The following is a 16866-nucleotide window of genomic DNA, read 5'->3' as shown; positions in this document are numbered from 1 at the left end:
TGCAGACCCCCGCCCGTACTTAGAGGCCCGTTTTTGGGAAGATGCACAGTAAAATAGGGATGATAATGTATTTTGGTTTGTCCGACTCCCCTTCACTTAGAGGGCTGTTTTGGGGAAGTTGGACAGTTTAGATCTTTTGTGGGGCCAAGGGCAGCCCTTGGTTAAATACAATGTTAAAATAGTGGTGACAATTGGGAATTTAGATTTTTAAGATAAGAATACCTTTTATTTAAAAGCACGTTTTGGGAATGGGTTCATTTGGGAATTTCAATTCTAGGGACCAGTATCTTTTGGTTTGAAAGGCAAAGTTGGGGATGGTGAAAATTATCATTTTCATTTTGGTGGCAAGTAAATCATTTGTTTAAAAACAAGTTTTGGTAAGGGGTTCATTTGGGAATGTTTGTTTTGGGAATGTTCACCTCCTCACATTAGAACAGGGGTGAACAGGAAAAAGAAAGGCACCCCAATTACTTTAAATGACTATCTTGTATCTTCCCACTAGAAGAGAGGTTTAAGGTTTCAAATTCTTTCAAGCTCCCCCCTGCATCAATCTATTTGGTAGTAAATTAAATGAATATACAGTCAAATATGCTAAGGGTCCACAAAATTGTCCCCCAACCACTTATGGAAGTGAACCTACTAATGAAAGGCAATGGCTTAATTAAATATATTCTGACACTGGCATTTTGTTGGACAATCTACTTACTTTTGGAAATCTTTGAGCTCTGTGCTCATGGAACAGAGCTTTGCTCTCAGGGAAAAGGAGAATTCTGGTCAGCACTACAGCCAATGGAATTCCACAGCAATAATCCCTCTATGGTTCTAGGGAAGCCCCACAGCCACTGTGTTCTAGTCTCCCCAGAAATAGACAGTTCCTGCCCTCTTCCAAGCACCACACAGATGCAATTTTAGAAGATCTCCTTTGTTGATTTTCGGCAGTTGTCAGTTGGTAATTATTTGGCATCTCTCCCTTCACTCATAGTGCATCCACCTTATATACCACTCATCACACCCACAAACTTAATAATCTAAGGAGGTGTCAATTTATCATCCGGAAACCAGGATTAGACAGTCACATTTCTCTCCGCCCACAAGTCCAGCCTCTCTCTAAGGATTGCTTCAGGAGTCGAGAACAGAAATATTATAACTCCCATTTGAAAGTCAATTATTTTTTCTATGTGTATATATATATTCCACTTCAGCTAATCATGAGGAATTCGATAAAATGTCAGCCTTGTTCACACGATGTTGGACATGCGTGTGGCCATTTTTCCCCCTTTATACAAAAAGTATAATAGTTATGAACATGCAATTTACTCTCTAAATACATAAATTTACATTCCATCAGATCACCAATTCTTACATTTGGGACATTTTCTTGGCAGCCATAAACAGAATTGAGGTGATAACATGATTTCCAAAAATCGCCTGTGGATCAAACATACATTGGAATAACCAGCTGGTAACTAGCTTTTAAAGGACCTATCAATGAATGCAGTGTGACTTATTGTTGTAGAGAAAATCACTAGTATGATAGTCCATTTAAACTATTGGAACATCTTCACATGTATGCAAATCTTAGTTCCCAATTATCCAGGCCAGTTTAATTTCTTGGCAAGCATGTCACCAGCAACTGAATGTTTTCTTAATGCTGGGGTAAAAGTCATTAGCCTCTTTTTTGTTTGAGTTGGTGTGCTGAGGAGATACTTATCATCCAGCAGACAGTACAGCTGTGCCTTGTGATGCCATACAGCCATGCTGACATCTGGCACATTCTCCTATTATCTGAAGTTGAGCACAATTTTGCTCTCCAAACCTTCTATTTTTTGGTATATTTCCCCACTGAGGGCTCGGTCTGTGTTGAGCTGGCCCTGTTGTAAATACTTGGAGTGTACATCAGCTTTGAAATGTCCTTTCCAGATAAAGAGCCAGACAGGCCTTTGAAAATCTGCCCAACAACAAGCAGCAGTGTCTGTCTCGGGCCTAAATGAAATGTACATTTGACCCAAGGAAACAAAGTGACCTTTTCTTTTCAATTGTTGTCAGTATTTTGCATGTGAAGCATAATATATCTTTTAATACATTACAGCTTGTTAACACGCACCAAGTGTATAACCTGATATATTTAATTAACTGGGGAACATTTTTCTCATGTCTTGCTTTAAAACTGCAAACACACATGAAAAGCTATTTTAGTTTTATTGTTTGAAAACCCTGCTTTTTGTGAAGAAGGGGCCTTTGAATTTCTTCTGCAACTGTGAATTAAAGGCTGCTTTTCAGTTTGACCTTTACTTTGGTAATGAAATATAGGACTTTTAATTTCCAATGCTGGCCATTCACGTAGCTCTTCCTAGTGTTACTTGCAGAAACACACACAGTCTGCAAGAATGGGCTCATTTTCAGTGTGGATGTTGTTGAAGGCTGGCAGGTAATCTTTCCAGTGGGCCTTTCAGTTGTGTTTGTTTGGGCCTTTGATTAACCCCCCTACCCCAAGAACTCCTCTTGCCTTTGTGGAAATTGGTGGCATTTTACTTTAGGTCTATGGACCCTTGGATGGAGCTTAACAGCACCCATCATTGTGGCAATGATGGAGGAGCTGGAGCCATTCTAGAGAAGTTGGCACTGATCAAATAGTGGCTGGTTGTGAAGCACATGAGTTCCCAAAAGGCTGTGCCAGCATGACATAGGCCATAATCCGAGGTGCAGATGGGCCTACCTACACACCTCTCATTATGTCATGAAGGTGGGTTTAGCTGCCTGAGAACTGACCCTCATGTCAATGTGGGTAAGCCAAGCGGAATTAGACTGGGCTCAGATGGTCTTGTAAAGCCATGTTCCTAAAATATACCTTTAGGAAGTCCATTGTAAATGTATTAGACTAAATTCATCATACTGACTTCTCTGAATGAATCTCATTGTGTAAATATGTATAAAAACCTCCAGGTTTAGGTCCTGCCATTTTCCCTATTGGATTCTTTGGTGATGTGTTGTAGGTTTTTACACCTTAGCCTGAGGCCCTGGAATTTGAAGTGCCTAATATTATTGACATGGGGTGTTGAGTCGGGAAGAAGGATGCTTGTCAACGTAGGCACAGAATCTGGAAGCGAGCGTGAGGCTTGAAATATTGTATTCAAGAATATCATGTTCACATGCGATTAACCATGACAACATGCATGCAAGGGCTCACCAAATGAAATCATACTGCTCATTGTAGGCAACACACGGACAACTGGTCTGCCATAAAAGAAGGATGAGAGTAATAATGCAGAGGCATCTGTCCCCCCTTCAGATCGCTGCCCATCAGTGTCCAAACCCCAAAATTCTGCTTCAATGATTTCAGAAGGCAGGCCCATTTCTTGAGATGGCAGTCACCTATTCCCAGAAGATGCTTTGCAGGTGAAGGGAGCTGGCAATGAAGAGGTAGAGGATTGACGTTTTCTTTTTCAGTACCTTTGGACACAGAAGGGGTTTTCTTTAAGCAGCTGGATTGGATTGATACCCAGTCATATCACACCAACATAAGGATCATCAGAAGATACCCAGAAATCCAAATATGAGGTGATCGTGATTGGCCAGCAGGCATTGTGAAGACACAGTTGGCAAAAGTGGTGCTCATTGGCACAGGTCATATAGTATAGGGACTAGTACCAGCAGGCAGATGTCTAGGTGAGGCAATTGGCAAAAAGGAGTTTTCTTGAAGAAGGCCTCCCGCCATGCTTTAATGGATGACTTTAGGTCAATGTTCTGGAACCATCTAGCTGCATCGAAAAGGAAAGTCAGTCATCGCTTTGGGGATGGCAATGTGGGAATGGCTGTTTTTCAAACTCTTGATTGGCCTTACGGAGCATGAGTAACAGTCTGTGTCACTAATGGCCTTATAGATGGCCTACTGCCAGGTCTTCCAATGAATGTTTCACTTCCCATTCCTCAGAGGGAACCCCACTGACTTGACATGGTGTCAACAATCCCAGCAGCCCTCTTCATTATGCCCTCGGCCTGGGACTTGAAAAACATCTAAAGCCTAACCTGGGCACTGTTAGGGATTAATTTGGGCTTGGCGATGTGTAGGGGGATGAAGGACAAGTATGACTGTCTTTTGGGGGTTTTCATGGGAGAAGGATGAGAGAGGAGTTGTTTTGGGACACTTAGCATTAGAATATTGAATGATGATGAGATGGTCTTTTTTTGTTGACTCTTTAAATACCTGTGGAATCAATGTATGTCGTGTTGCATCTCCGTCTGGATCCTCCTGCATTGCTCTTCAGTGCATAGGGTCACCATCCTAGTTGTCCAATCCCATGCTATCCTCACGTACCATTGGTGCCGAAAGCCCAGCACAACAATCCTACAACCCTTGTTGGGATTGTTTTGCAGGGCCCTCAAAGTCTTGTCGACAGGAAAACCTGTTATTCAACTGTTCACATGCTCGTTCCGCCATGCTTTCAGAACAGCGCTGTACCATGCCTCTTGAGAAGTTGTGGTCAGTACAGAAGTGCAGCAAGCTATATCTAGAGTATCTTGCAAGCAGTAGGAATGGGCAAGTTACAGCAAGTGCTTTGATGTCAACCCAAATTGTGGCATCAGACACTGGCAGTTGTTGAATGTTTATTGGAGTAAGGTGAGGCATTCAGGCTAGGGGATGTGCTTGGGTTTTATCAATTGCTTTTAGATGTACTAGCACGTACCCTTTCATCTGTGACAACCATTGCTCCCACCACTGTCCACTCATGATTTAGTTCTGAGTGTCCGGTTGTGTGTGCTTGTAAATCTCACAGAAATAAGGTGGGCATGGTGTCAAGGGATTGTTAAGTGTGTTGGGGGCCAAATCTGCTCCAGGGTGAAATGGTCTGCGGATGTACGTACATGCATTTATGATTGAGGACTGCGACTCTGGGGGCCATATTGAACAAGGATGTTGCAGTGCAATGATAGATGGTAGCCTAGAAGTAGGGGTACAGTAAATAAAGCAGTTGGGGAGTGAAAATGTTATTGTTGATATTAGTTTCAGTGCCCTTCTGGATGCCTGCCATGATAGTTTTAACAGTGGTCATGTGGGATGTATGCCTTTACTTCTTCTGCCTTCACTTTGTGACATTGACCTCTGCATGCCTTTACTTCTTCTGCATTCACTTTGTGACATTGACCTCTGCATGCCTTTACTTCTTCTGCATTCACTTTGTGACATTGACCTCTGCATGCCTTTACTTCTTCTGCATTCACTTTGTGACATGACCTCTGCATGCCTTTACTTCTTCTGCATTCACTTTGTGACATTGACCTCTGCATGCCTTTACTTCTTCTGCATTCACTTTGTGACATTGACCTCTGCATGCCTTTACTTCTTCTAGCATTCACTGTGTCAAAACAGGTGGAGATCCCCATGCCCCCTTAATTTCTAGCCCATATTCTTCCATCTATACCACTCTTGACCCCAACCCTAACCTTACAGCTAACCCTAACTACATCCATTGCCCCCATGCGGACGTGAAGATGTAGAAAAAAGTAAAAGCAAAAGTAGGTGCATTCCTGAGCACATGTTGTGTGAATGTAGAAGAGGTAAGTGTGGAAGAGGTTTCTAGGTGCAGTAAAGGGGCGGGGGAGGGGGGTTCCTAGTTCATGCGCAATGTTGATAGTATCTGGTGGGCCTTTTTGCGGTTGATGCGATCCTGGTACAATATAACCTCATGGCCTGTGTCCTCCGGGTTCTTTTTACCTCCCTCTCCAGCGTCCTCTGATGCTTCTTCTGTTGCTGTTCTTCACCTGCTGTCTTGTATGGATCACTTGGATTGGCCTTTTTCCGAAGGTCTGCGGCATGTGCTACCGTTACCTGTGTGCCACTGGTCGTGTGTGCTTGGCAAGCCTTCGGCTGCGTTCAGCAGGGCCCAGCATGAGTCTAGTGCCTGCTTCTCAGTGGTGCTGATTATTCTTTCTAATGTTGCACGCTACCTTGACCTTTTCCCCTACTATCACATGCACAAATTGGCAGTAAACAGAAAGCAACTCTGAGCTATTTCTACGTGCACCACAAGCCCATTACATTTTTGCTGATTTCTATAAACGCACAGAACTAAATTGTTTGCACCCAAACATTGTTTACAGTGATTTTTAAGTGATTTTTAAGTAAAACACCCTTCTCGTTGAATGCATCCTCCGCATTTTATCCCACCCAAATGACTCACATTTGAAGGGAAAAAACAAGATGGCTACAAGCATGAGAAGAATTGGAACAAAACAGCCGTATGGAAAATAGCAACCTTTCTGCATTAATGAAGAGGCATGCCGCATGTTTATAGACCAAGATTGATGCATGACATACTACAGTAGCAGGCAAAATATAACATTCCTACTAATGGAAGTTCAGAAGTGCAAATGCGATGCTCCAGCAACATAATACAAGCGAACATGAAGAAACAAGGCTCCATAAAAACAGGTCATATCATCCATTGCAAATGCGAGCTAAACAGCCATGTTAGGGAAGCACAGCTAAGTATATGTTGATGTATTCATCCAGTGACATCAAACACTCGTCAATCAATGTGTTTCCATTTCCGTGCATGCAAAATCCTCAGTTTATGGAGTACAGTCAGCATCTTCTGCCCCACTGATGGATGTCTTCCAAATGGGGTCATGGTTGCTTGCACTTGACAAGTGATGTGTCACATTTAGAACAGCCCAATAAGTAGCTTTAGTGCCAGGAGTGGGATTTTTTGAGTCATGGTGTGCAAAGAAGTATTTAACTATATAGCAATACATGTAAACACACACAAGCGCTGGCAAAGCAATTCGTGTTGGCATTCGTGCAGGTGTGGGATAGGCAACTTGCAGACACCTGCATAATTATATTACCTGGCCATGAGATGGTAACAGCTGGGAAATTGTAGGAGTACGTACATTTCAGTTCGTGCTAAATACATACCTATGCAATAGCCCAAACCGTTCAATTTGCCATTTTTATTTTTTTATTTTTAAATAGGACTTCAGTACAAGGATCATATGCGAAGACATGCATATTGCTTTCAAATTAATTGGCTGAAAGCATGCTTGGGTAACAAAAATGTATTACTCATCTGCTCATTTATAGCTACATATTAAGCTATTAACTCCCATAGGAATGTGTGAAAAAACACTCACAGACTCTGCACAATAGAATTAGCTCAAAGAGACCGCATAATGGTGTATTTTGGGTGGAAGTGGCATCTAGTGGCTGGGAATAGCCACACAACTAGCAAGACATTATGCATTCAGAGGGTGTGGGAAAAGCCAAACGATACCCACAAGATCTGTGTCCGTTCACACATTCCATCTCTCTCCGATTTGTACTCAAACAGAAAGGTTTGGCTAATAGTAATATCCAAAACTTTAATAGTCAAACCAAAAGTCAAAAACAGTCTAAGTACAGAGTGAAAGAACAGCAAAACCTAAAGCTCTGATGCAGTGGAGTGAAATGTTAAAAATAAGTGATGTTTGACTGCTTGTGGAGATGTGTAATGGGGACCATTCTCAATTACAATCTCGCACGTATCCCACTAAAATCAAGTATTCAAAACAGCTCCAATGTTGGACACCAACTCCAATATTGACGATCATGGCACTGATGGTAACAGTGTCCTGCTGGGGTTCAAAGCTGTATCACTAATAAGCATACACATGTATACAGTGAACAACCTTGAACTGACAACTATGCTGGGAAAACCTGAACATAATGGGGATGCTGAAGACTCCCTCTGAGGCTGTGTGCGCTCTGGTTGGGGGAGATCTGTGTCAGACCTAGAAATAACATCCTGAAGTCTTAACAATGAATGACAAGTGTGGAGGCTTCACTCACCAAGTTTCAAGAAAGAGCAATCTGAAACGCTCCTGAAAATGAAAGCTTTAGTCAGTCAACAAAAAACTTAAATGTGTGATAGACAGAAAGAATTAGAAAACGGTGGCAGAAGAAAAAAATAGGCTTATAGGAATTCCCTTTCGCTAATCACCAAGCATCTAGAACCATACATACAAGTGTGTTGCTAGAATTTCTGCAGCCTAACATCAACCAAGAAACTGAATTTGATCAAAAACCGTGAATCTGTTCTGCATTTCCAAGAAAGAGATGTTTTGAGCGGAAAGATTACCAAATGATGACTTTTTTCATTGCAAGAGATTAGGTCAAAGATATGTCATAGAAAAGATAACTGCTTCACGAGAAACAAGTTGACTTCTTCCTAGGTCAGGCACCAGTGCAAGAGGGAGATGAGAAGGATCAGTGGCCACAAACAGGTAACAGAATTAGCATAGAAAAGTAGTTTAGTATTTAGATGATGCTATAAATAGGACGGTAGATTTCAAAAAGACATCTACAGGGTTCTGGATACAGTCGGGAGGGTGAAGATACCTCTATAGGTAACAGAGGAACAATAAGTGCAAAAGAAGTGGATTGGCAGCAAACCAGCTTCCCAAAGCATTTGTGTGGAAGATAAAAGAAGAAGCACGAGAAAGAAGAAATCATCTTGATGAAAATGTAAATTGAGATCTTTTCTCAATATGAAATCTTTCTCTGAATTCATGGTTTCCTGCATGTGAAAGACTTGTTCCTCTTGGAACTACTGATTGGTTTCAATTTGAGGGGATTCGGATGCTGGTTCCAACGCCACCTCCTGGACCATAGCAAAGTATATGTTTTTATCTCCGTTGTGCGGCCCAAGGCCCTTAACAAAGGTGCTCAGTATTTAGGTTTAGTGGACGCACTCACTAAACATATTTCTTCAAATACAGCCAGGACAAACTTTTCCAAACTTCCTACAGGTTCGGGCAGGTTGCTTTGGGGGAATTAAACCTCACATTTTATGTAAAGTACATGTGGTACAAGTTCATGAGCAGTCATACGGTCAGAGGCAGGAGGTGCTTTGATAATTGGGAGAGAGTTAGATAATTGGGATCTATGAAGTTTCCTCACCTTTTTCGGACAGAATAGCATTTTGCCGGTTTGTTTTTGCTGTTTTTTTTTTTAACACAAAATGCAGGCAGATAACCCCTGCATTACTTTTCACCTACCACTGACCGCCTTTCTATATACCTCACCCAATCCCACAATCAATATGTTTTGTTGTAAAACACATGATTAAAAATGCGGCGAAATGTAATTTGGCCAAGTGGTTGTGGGGAATACCAAAAATTTTAATAGGATTAGTTGAGTGAATGGTATATAGATCAGACAGAATTTATTTGAGGGAGAGGTAGAACATTAAAATAAGATCAGATGTTTGGGTGTTTTGAATTCAGACAGATTGCCTGCCATTCAGTGACTGTGAGTGAGTGAGTGAGTGAGTGAGTGAGTGAGTGAGTGAGTGAGTGAGTGAGTGAGTGTGCCAAGGTTTTGTGGCTTCTACTCCAGAGGTGGGAATCACAGTGACCACCTTGCATGCCATACACGCATGTGACATTTGTTGTCGTTTTCTAGTAAACATGTAAAAATCCAATAGTTGGTGGGATGCAGGAGATTACTTTCAGTGGTTGAAACTGAATGCAACACAAGTGCCATATTTGTGCGACCACTAAGGTGCAAAAAATCCTGGCTATCACCTTGCATGCCATACACACGATTTACATGTGCATTCATGGACTACTTGAAAGGAGAAACATCCCAGAGTTTATTGGAGGCAGGAAATTGCATTGAGTGACTATGTCTGAATGTGAAAAGCAGAAGCGTTCGTGTTATGATTAAGACGGTGAGAGTCTGAACGAGTTTGGGTGAGGTTGTGTGTTTGGCAACAATTTAGGATTGCTCACGTGAACACGCATGTTCGTCAAATCCCAAATGTGCAATTTGTTTTGATGTGACATTTGCTCTAACATATTCATGAGGTGCAGTAGATGGCACGATACACCACAAGGTGCGCACATGTTTCTCTGACAAAGATTGTACTCGGTAAAGCTGTTCAATGATGGGCCAAATGAAACTCATTGAACCTGCTGGGCCAGGCGCACTTCATTTCCTTCTTCCCTAACTTCTCCTTCTATTCTTCAATCTAACCCATCTTTTTTACTTTGCCACTCACTATCTCATTCCGAGCGTTTCTTCCTTTGCCACGTTCGGTCTTTTTTCTCATCTACTGTTAAGTTTTCAGCATGATATTCAAAGGACATCGTAGAAGGGGGCGTGCATAATATAAGCAGAAATGTGCGCAATTTACGGACATGCACCGGCGGGATGCTTTTCCCAATGAATGATATTCACTATGAGCATGGTATGTTAATTAGCTCCATGGCTCTTTATATTCCAAAAATGAAACAGTTCTGGATTGCTTTGCCTCTTCCTCCCACTGATATTGATATTGATATTTTATTTCTATCGTGCTCGTACACAAGTGCTTCAGAGCGCGACAAGGCAAGGGAGAGGATCTGGGGAGAACAAAAACAATGATCTTACTAGGCCCAGTGACATTAGGAACACACAAGTGCACGGGAGAGGGAAAGGGGAAAAGTGCATCGAAGGGGGCAGAGGTTGAAGTGCGGAGCAAAGGAGAAACAGATAAATAATAAAAAATAAAAAATAATAAAGGCAACAAACAGTGGTAGTGCAGCCAACAAGTGGCAAGTGCTGGATTTAAGGCAGCAGACACGGTATGTCTGATAAGTGCAGGAAGAAACAGGGGGGGGGACTGTATGGGTACAGATACAGACCCCAGTGGAAGGGGTGGCCCAGAGGCAGTGTAGGAGGGTGGCAGGGTGAACAGGTACCTGAGCCTGGAAGACAGAAAGTAGGCCAGGTGCACAGTGCCGAGAGAGAACAGATCAACAGGGGAGAGGGGGGGGTGAAGGCAGAAGCTAACAGGAAGGTCTTGAGGTGCTTCCGGAACTGGATGTAGTTTTCCTCAAGTTTCAGAGTGGCAGGGAGGCTGTTCCAGAGGGAGGCCCCAGCTGAAGACAGAGCTGAAGGTATTTTGGACTCAGGCCCCAGAAAGCCTTGTGGACAATGCAGAGGGTTTTGAATGTAATCCTTGCATCCACTGGGATCCAATGGAGAGATTTCAGAGCTGGAGAGATACAATCCCAGTGCTTGATGCCAAGGACAAGTCTCACAGACCTGTTCTGGATTAGTTGCAGAGGGTGGACAGTAGAGGCAGGTAGATTTAGAAAGAGGCTGTTACAATAGTCCAACCTAGAGAAAACCAGAGCTTGGGAGATGGTGAGCTTCTGGGGGAAGGAGAGGACAGGCAGAATACCTCTGAGGAAGTGCAGTAGGAACTTTGACTTTTTAGAGACATCAGAGATGTGGGCAGAGAAGGAAAGTGTGGAGTCAAAGATGACCCTGAGGTTCTTAGCCTCGCAGGTTGGCATAGTAGGAGGGCCAGAGAGTGAGGGGAAAGGAGGGTGAAGGTGTGCCGATGAGAAGGATCTCCGTCTTGCTGGCATTCAGGCAAAGATTGTTGGCAGCACACCAATCTTGAATGGCAGTTAGATAATCAGAGATGAGAGAAGGAAAGGAGGTGGCCGAGGGCACCCTGAAAATGAGTTGACTGTCGTCAGCATAGCACTTGAAATTGGAGCAGAAAATGGCAATACATTGGGCGAGAGTTGCCAGATATTGGTTGAAAAGCAAGGGTGAGAGGTTATACCTCTGGGAAACGCCACAGTTAGAGAGGGAGATAGATGACAGGAAGGACCCAAGTTGGACCTGGGAGGGACAATCAGAAAGGAAAGAGGTCAGCGAGGCCAGAGCCTGATTGGTGATATCCAGGTTATCACAGAGATGGTTGAGCAGGATGGTATGGTTGACCATGTCGAAGGCAGAAGAGAGATCAAGAATAATGAGGACAGAGGGAATGTTAAAGTCAAGGTTGGAGAGCTGATCATCACGGATGTTCAGGAGAGCAGTTTCCATGCTTCTTGCAGCTCTGAAGCTAGACTGGTGGTCGTGGAGACAGCCAACAGAATCGGAATGAAGGTTAAGCTAAGAGATAGCCAGCTTTTCAAGGAGTTTGCCCAGAAAATGAGTTATGGAAATTGGGTGACAGCTGCCAGACAAGAAGAATCAGCTGTGGGTTTCGCGAGAAGAGGATGCACAAGGGAGTGATTTAGAGGGGAGGGGAAGGATCCTGAGGCAAAGGAGAGGTTGAAGAAATCGGCAAGGGCTGGAGCGAGGGTATCAATCTGGTTCCTGATGGTAGTAGAGGAATATGTATGAACCTGTCTTGATGAGGCTTTCATAGATCGGACTTGTCTAGTGATCTCATCAGGGGAGAAAAGAGGAAAGGACGAGAAAGAGGGTGGGGGTGGCTGAAGGAGGGTCAGCATGCACAGAGGGAGAGGGGAGAGGAGGGGGAAGAGGGTTGACAAGATGTCTTGGGATTTTGAGATAAAGTGAGATGCAAGGGCATTGCAAAGAGCCTGGGAGGCAACAGGAGGGGTAGAGACTGCAGTAAGGTTGGCCAGCTCATTGCAGATTTTAAAGAGTTTGACCGAGTTGTTAGATGCAGCAGAGACACAGGCTTGAATGTGGATTCTCTACTTGGTGAGGACAGAGTCGGTATTGCCTTTGGAGCAGGCGACAGGCCCATTTGTCAGAGGATGAATGAGAAACCCTCCATTTCCTCTCAGCCACCCTAACACTTATGTTTAAGTGTAGCTAGGTCAAAGTCACATTCCAGGAATTGCACTTGGCATTGGACTTCAAACAGATCCTCATGACAGGGGCAAGAGCATCAAGAGTATCAGATATAGAAGAGTAGAGCAGAGACAGGGCTGTGTCAGGAAATGCCTGCGGAAGCCGCCAGAATCACTCATTGTCTGCTCACAACAACTTTCAAAGCACTGCCAGGCAACTACCCTGAGTATCTTGTAGAACGCTGGGTCAAAAAACATACACTAAGGTCATTGAGATCCATTGACACCAACCTGCTCACTGCCTCTAGGACGAAACTAACACAGTAGGGACAAGTACTTTTTTGCCGCAGGACCTCAGGCGTGGAATGCTTTGCCCCCCGATCTGAGAAGCATCGAATCCCTGGGGGTCTTTGAAACGTAACTTGAAAACACACATCTTTATGTGATTCCATTTATTTTTTAGACTCCACGGCCTGTACTACATCCTGATTTTCAATTATTTGTTTATATGATTGTGATTATGTTCCGTGTTTGTACTCCTACTGGGGTCAGCACCCTTATGCATTCTGGGCCCTCGGTGCTCCAGAAAAAAATAAATAACATGAATACATCTTTCTGGAAGGATAAGAAGTCATGTAGTTGTTTTCAGCTCACTCTTCTGATCCTCATGATTGTGAAATATCAGATTCAGAGGCAAGCTGTCTCAGCACTTGCCCTTACATTTTGGAACACACTTCCACTCTTTCGCAGGCTACCTCCATGACTTTTTGGCTCCAGTTGAATACCTTTTTGCTCCTGAAATTGATCTGATATTCCGTTTGTGTTTGTGTATTTGTGTGGGAATATGTTGGAAGATATCTTTTTTCCTTCTCTAAAGAAATCTTCGAGGCCATTATATTGTCTACAGTCAGCATGCACAGAGGGAGAGGGGAGAGGAGGGGGAAGAGGGTTGACAAGATGTCTTGGGATTTTGAGATAAAGTGAGATGCAAGGGCATTGCAAAGAGCCTGGGAGGCAACAGGAGGGGTAGAGACTGCAGTAAGGTTGGCCAGCTCATTGCAGATTTTAAAGAGTTTGACCGAGTTGTTAGATGCAGCAGAGGCACAGGCTTGAATGTGGATTCTCTTCTTGGTGAGGACAGAGTCGGTATTGCCTTTGGAGCAGGCGACAGGCCCGTTTGTCAGAGGGTGAATGAGAAGTCCTCCATTTCCTCTCAGCCACCCTAACACTTATGTTTAAGTGTAGCAAGGTCAAAGTCACATTCCAGGAATTGCACTTGGCATTGGACTTCAAACAGATCCTCATGACAGGGGCAAGAGCATCAAGAGTATCAGAAATAGAAGAGTAGAGCAGAGACAGGGCTGTGTCAGGAAGTGTGTCATCCAGAGGTGGAGGAGGTGGGGGGGAGAGAAGGTGGCGGAGAAAGCCTCAACTGACACACGCTTCATGGGCCAGATGTCGAGAAGGTAGGTTGCAATGTTGGGGTAGGCTTGCCCTGGTGGGTAGAGAGGGAGAGATGAGAGGAGAGGAGGGAATGATCACTCCAGGAGAGAGGAGTGGTCAGAGGGATGGAGAGGAAGAGGTCAGAGCAGATCAAGTCATTGAGTGTGTGCCCTGCAGAGTGAGTCGGGCCAGAGGGGAGGATTGACAGGGAGAGGGAGTCGCAGATGTCACGTAAGAGTAAAGAGGAGGAACAAGGAGAGTTTAGATGGATATTGAAGTCACTGAGAAGGAGGGGTTGAGTGGTAGAGGCCAGGAGGGAGGAGGAGAGGTCTGCCCATTGAGATAGAAATGAAGCGATTTGACCAGGAGGCTGGTAGATAGTAGCCACGGTAAGAGAATGGCTAGGAGAGAGAGAGAGCCTAAAGACAAGGAATTCAAAAGAGGAGTAGGTTTGAGTGGGAATGATAGAGGCAGGAATCCACTGAGGAAACATCAGGGCTACACACCCACCGGACCGGGAGGATCTGGGTTGGGGAGGATCTTGTATCCATCAGGAAGGAGTGTGTCAAAGCTTGTGACATAGCTGGCTCTGAACCATGTCACAGTAAGACCAAGGACATTGAGGTCTAGTTCTTCAAGAAGGTGGCAGATGTCAGAGGAGTGTTTGACAGCAGAGCGAGAGTTGAGAGTGGCAATATGAAGAAGCTTTTCAGCCTTAAAGACCTTCCGGGGAGGCTTACAGATCAGAGGTACGCCCTGCGGAGGAGAAGGAGCCCTAGGAGGTGCAGAGGAGGAATAGAGAGAGGGCAAGGTAGCCAAGGGGGGAGAAGAGGGGACAGCAGAAGATGAGAGGAAATTGATGAGGCGAGGGAAGAGCCTATCAAAGAGGAGGAGATTGGCCTCAGGACTATGACAGGAGTTGAAGGAAGCCATGAGAAATTCACAGCGAGTTCCACCAGTAATGGAAGAGGCAGAGCTAGGACAGAGCACAGAGATCATATGAAGAGTCCATAGATCTGGTGAAGGAATGACAAAGAGGATGTTGGTGATGGTCTGTCTGGCGGAAGAGTTGGAGTAGGTGTTGATGATAGGAAGACCTGGGGTGAAGGCCAAGATATCCTTTTTGAACTTCTTCCTGCCAGACCTAGTGAGAAGGGAAGAAAAGTTTGTTTGTTTGTTTGTTTGTTTGTTTGTTTATTTATTTGGTAATGCACTCCAAGCCCGTGGGCATCTGGGCGCAGCAGTACAAGATGACTCGAAGCTTAGTTACAAAGCCTGACATAGGCTATTACAGAAAAACAATGGTTGCTTACAGTAGGTGATACAATGCATATAAAATATCAAGTTTAAGCGCAAAAGAGCAACATTTTAACAGGTTATGCCGTTTCCACTAGGGTGAGGGTCGTTGCATGTCGTTGTTGTGCAGCCATTTGAGAGCGTAGGATCTGAATCTTGTGTAGGGTAAAGGGCATCTAAGGTCGGGTGGGAGTGTGTTCCATGATTGTGCAGCTCTAACTGGGAAACTAGCACCGCCCGCTGTGGTAAGTTTGAATCTGGGGACTTCCAGTAGGAAGGTGTTGGCAGATCTCGTCAGTCGGTTAGAGGGTCTCCAGTTGATTCTTTCCGCTAGGTAGGGGGGTGCTTGATTGTTGAGGCATTTAGAAGTGAGGGAAATAGTTTTAAGTAGGATTCTGTCCTTTATCTTTAGCCAATGGGCTCCTATCCGGTGTTTGGAGATATGTTCTCTGCGTGGGATATTCAGAGCTGCTCTAAGAGCGTTATTTTGCAATCTCTGGAGTTTATCAGTGACCGACTTGTTGGCACCTGAGTATAAGGCGTTGCAATAGTCGAGTCTGGACATGACAAGGGCATTGGCCAATGTGAGGCAGTTGCCACTGGACAGGAAGGGTCTGGCGGCACGGATGAGTTTACACGTGTATGTAGTTGAGGAAGCGAGGGAATTCACTTGCTTTTTGAGGGTGAGAGCTGAGTCAAGGTAAAAACCCAGCGTTTTGACCTCACGCAAAACCTTAATAATATTGTTATCAATGTTAAATGAGGTGTAGTCCTGGGTGAGTTTGGATAGTTTGTGGTCTGAACCGAGGTGCAAGATTTCAGTTTTATCGTCGTTCAGGCAGAGGCCATCTGTGGCCATCCATGCTTGAATGAGGATGTAAATTTTGTTCACCAGAGCCAAGTCCACTTCATAGTTGCCCGAAAGGGGTATGAGGATCTGGGTGTCATCTGCATAATTAGTGTAGGTGACGCCCAGGCTGTCCAACTTGTCGAACAATGGCTTGGTGAAGATATTGTACATAGTGGGTGAGACACAGGAGCCCTGTGGGACTCCACATGTGATTTGGATGGGGTCAGCCCAGGTGGTGGAGGAGAACACTCTCATAGTCCGGTTGGCTAGAAAGGATTGGACCCATGCTATAGCATCTCCTGTGAAGTTGGCAGCCAGCTTGAGGTGGTTGCATAAGACTGCATGGTCCACCAGATCGAAAGCTGCTGACAAGTCCAGTAAGAGTAGCAACGCTGTTTTCCCATTATCCTTAAATTCCTCTATTTTGGTTTTGAGATCTATCAGGGCAGTTTCCGTGCCATGGAGAGGGCGGAAGCTCGATTGGCGCAGGCCTAGTAGATGATTAGCTTCTAGGTACTCTTGAATTTGGAGATAGGCTACTCTGTCGATAATTTTTAGTAGGAAGGGTACCGTGGTGATGGGCCTATAGTTAGTCGGGATAGAAGGATCGAGGGTTTGTTTTTTGAGAAGGGGGAGGACCCAGGATTCTTTTAAGTTGGCTGGCACTGTGTTAGATTTGAAGGATGAGTTAA

This window comes from Ambystoma mexicanum, chromosome 4q (assembly GCF_040938575.1).
Source record: "Ambystoma mexicanum isolate Mex_15411 chromosome 4q, UKY_AmexF1_1, whole genome shotgun sequence".
NCBI classification, from domain to species: Eukaryota; Metazoa; Chordata; class Amphibia; order Caudata; family Ambystomatidae; genus Ambystoma; species Ambystoma mexicanum.
Note: the sequence above shows the minus strand (reverse complement) of the source record.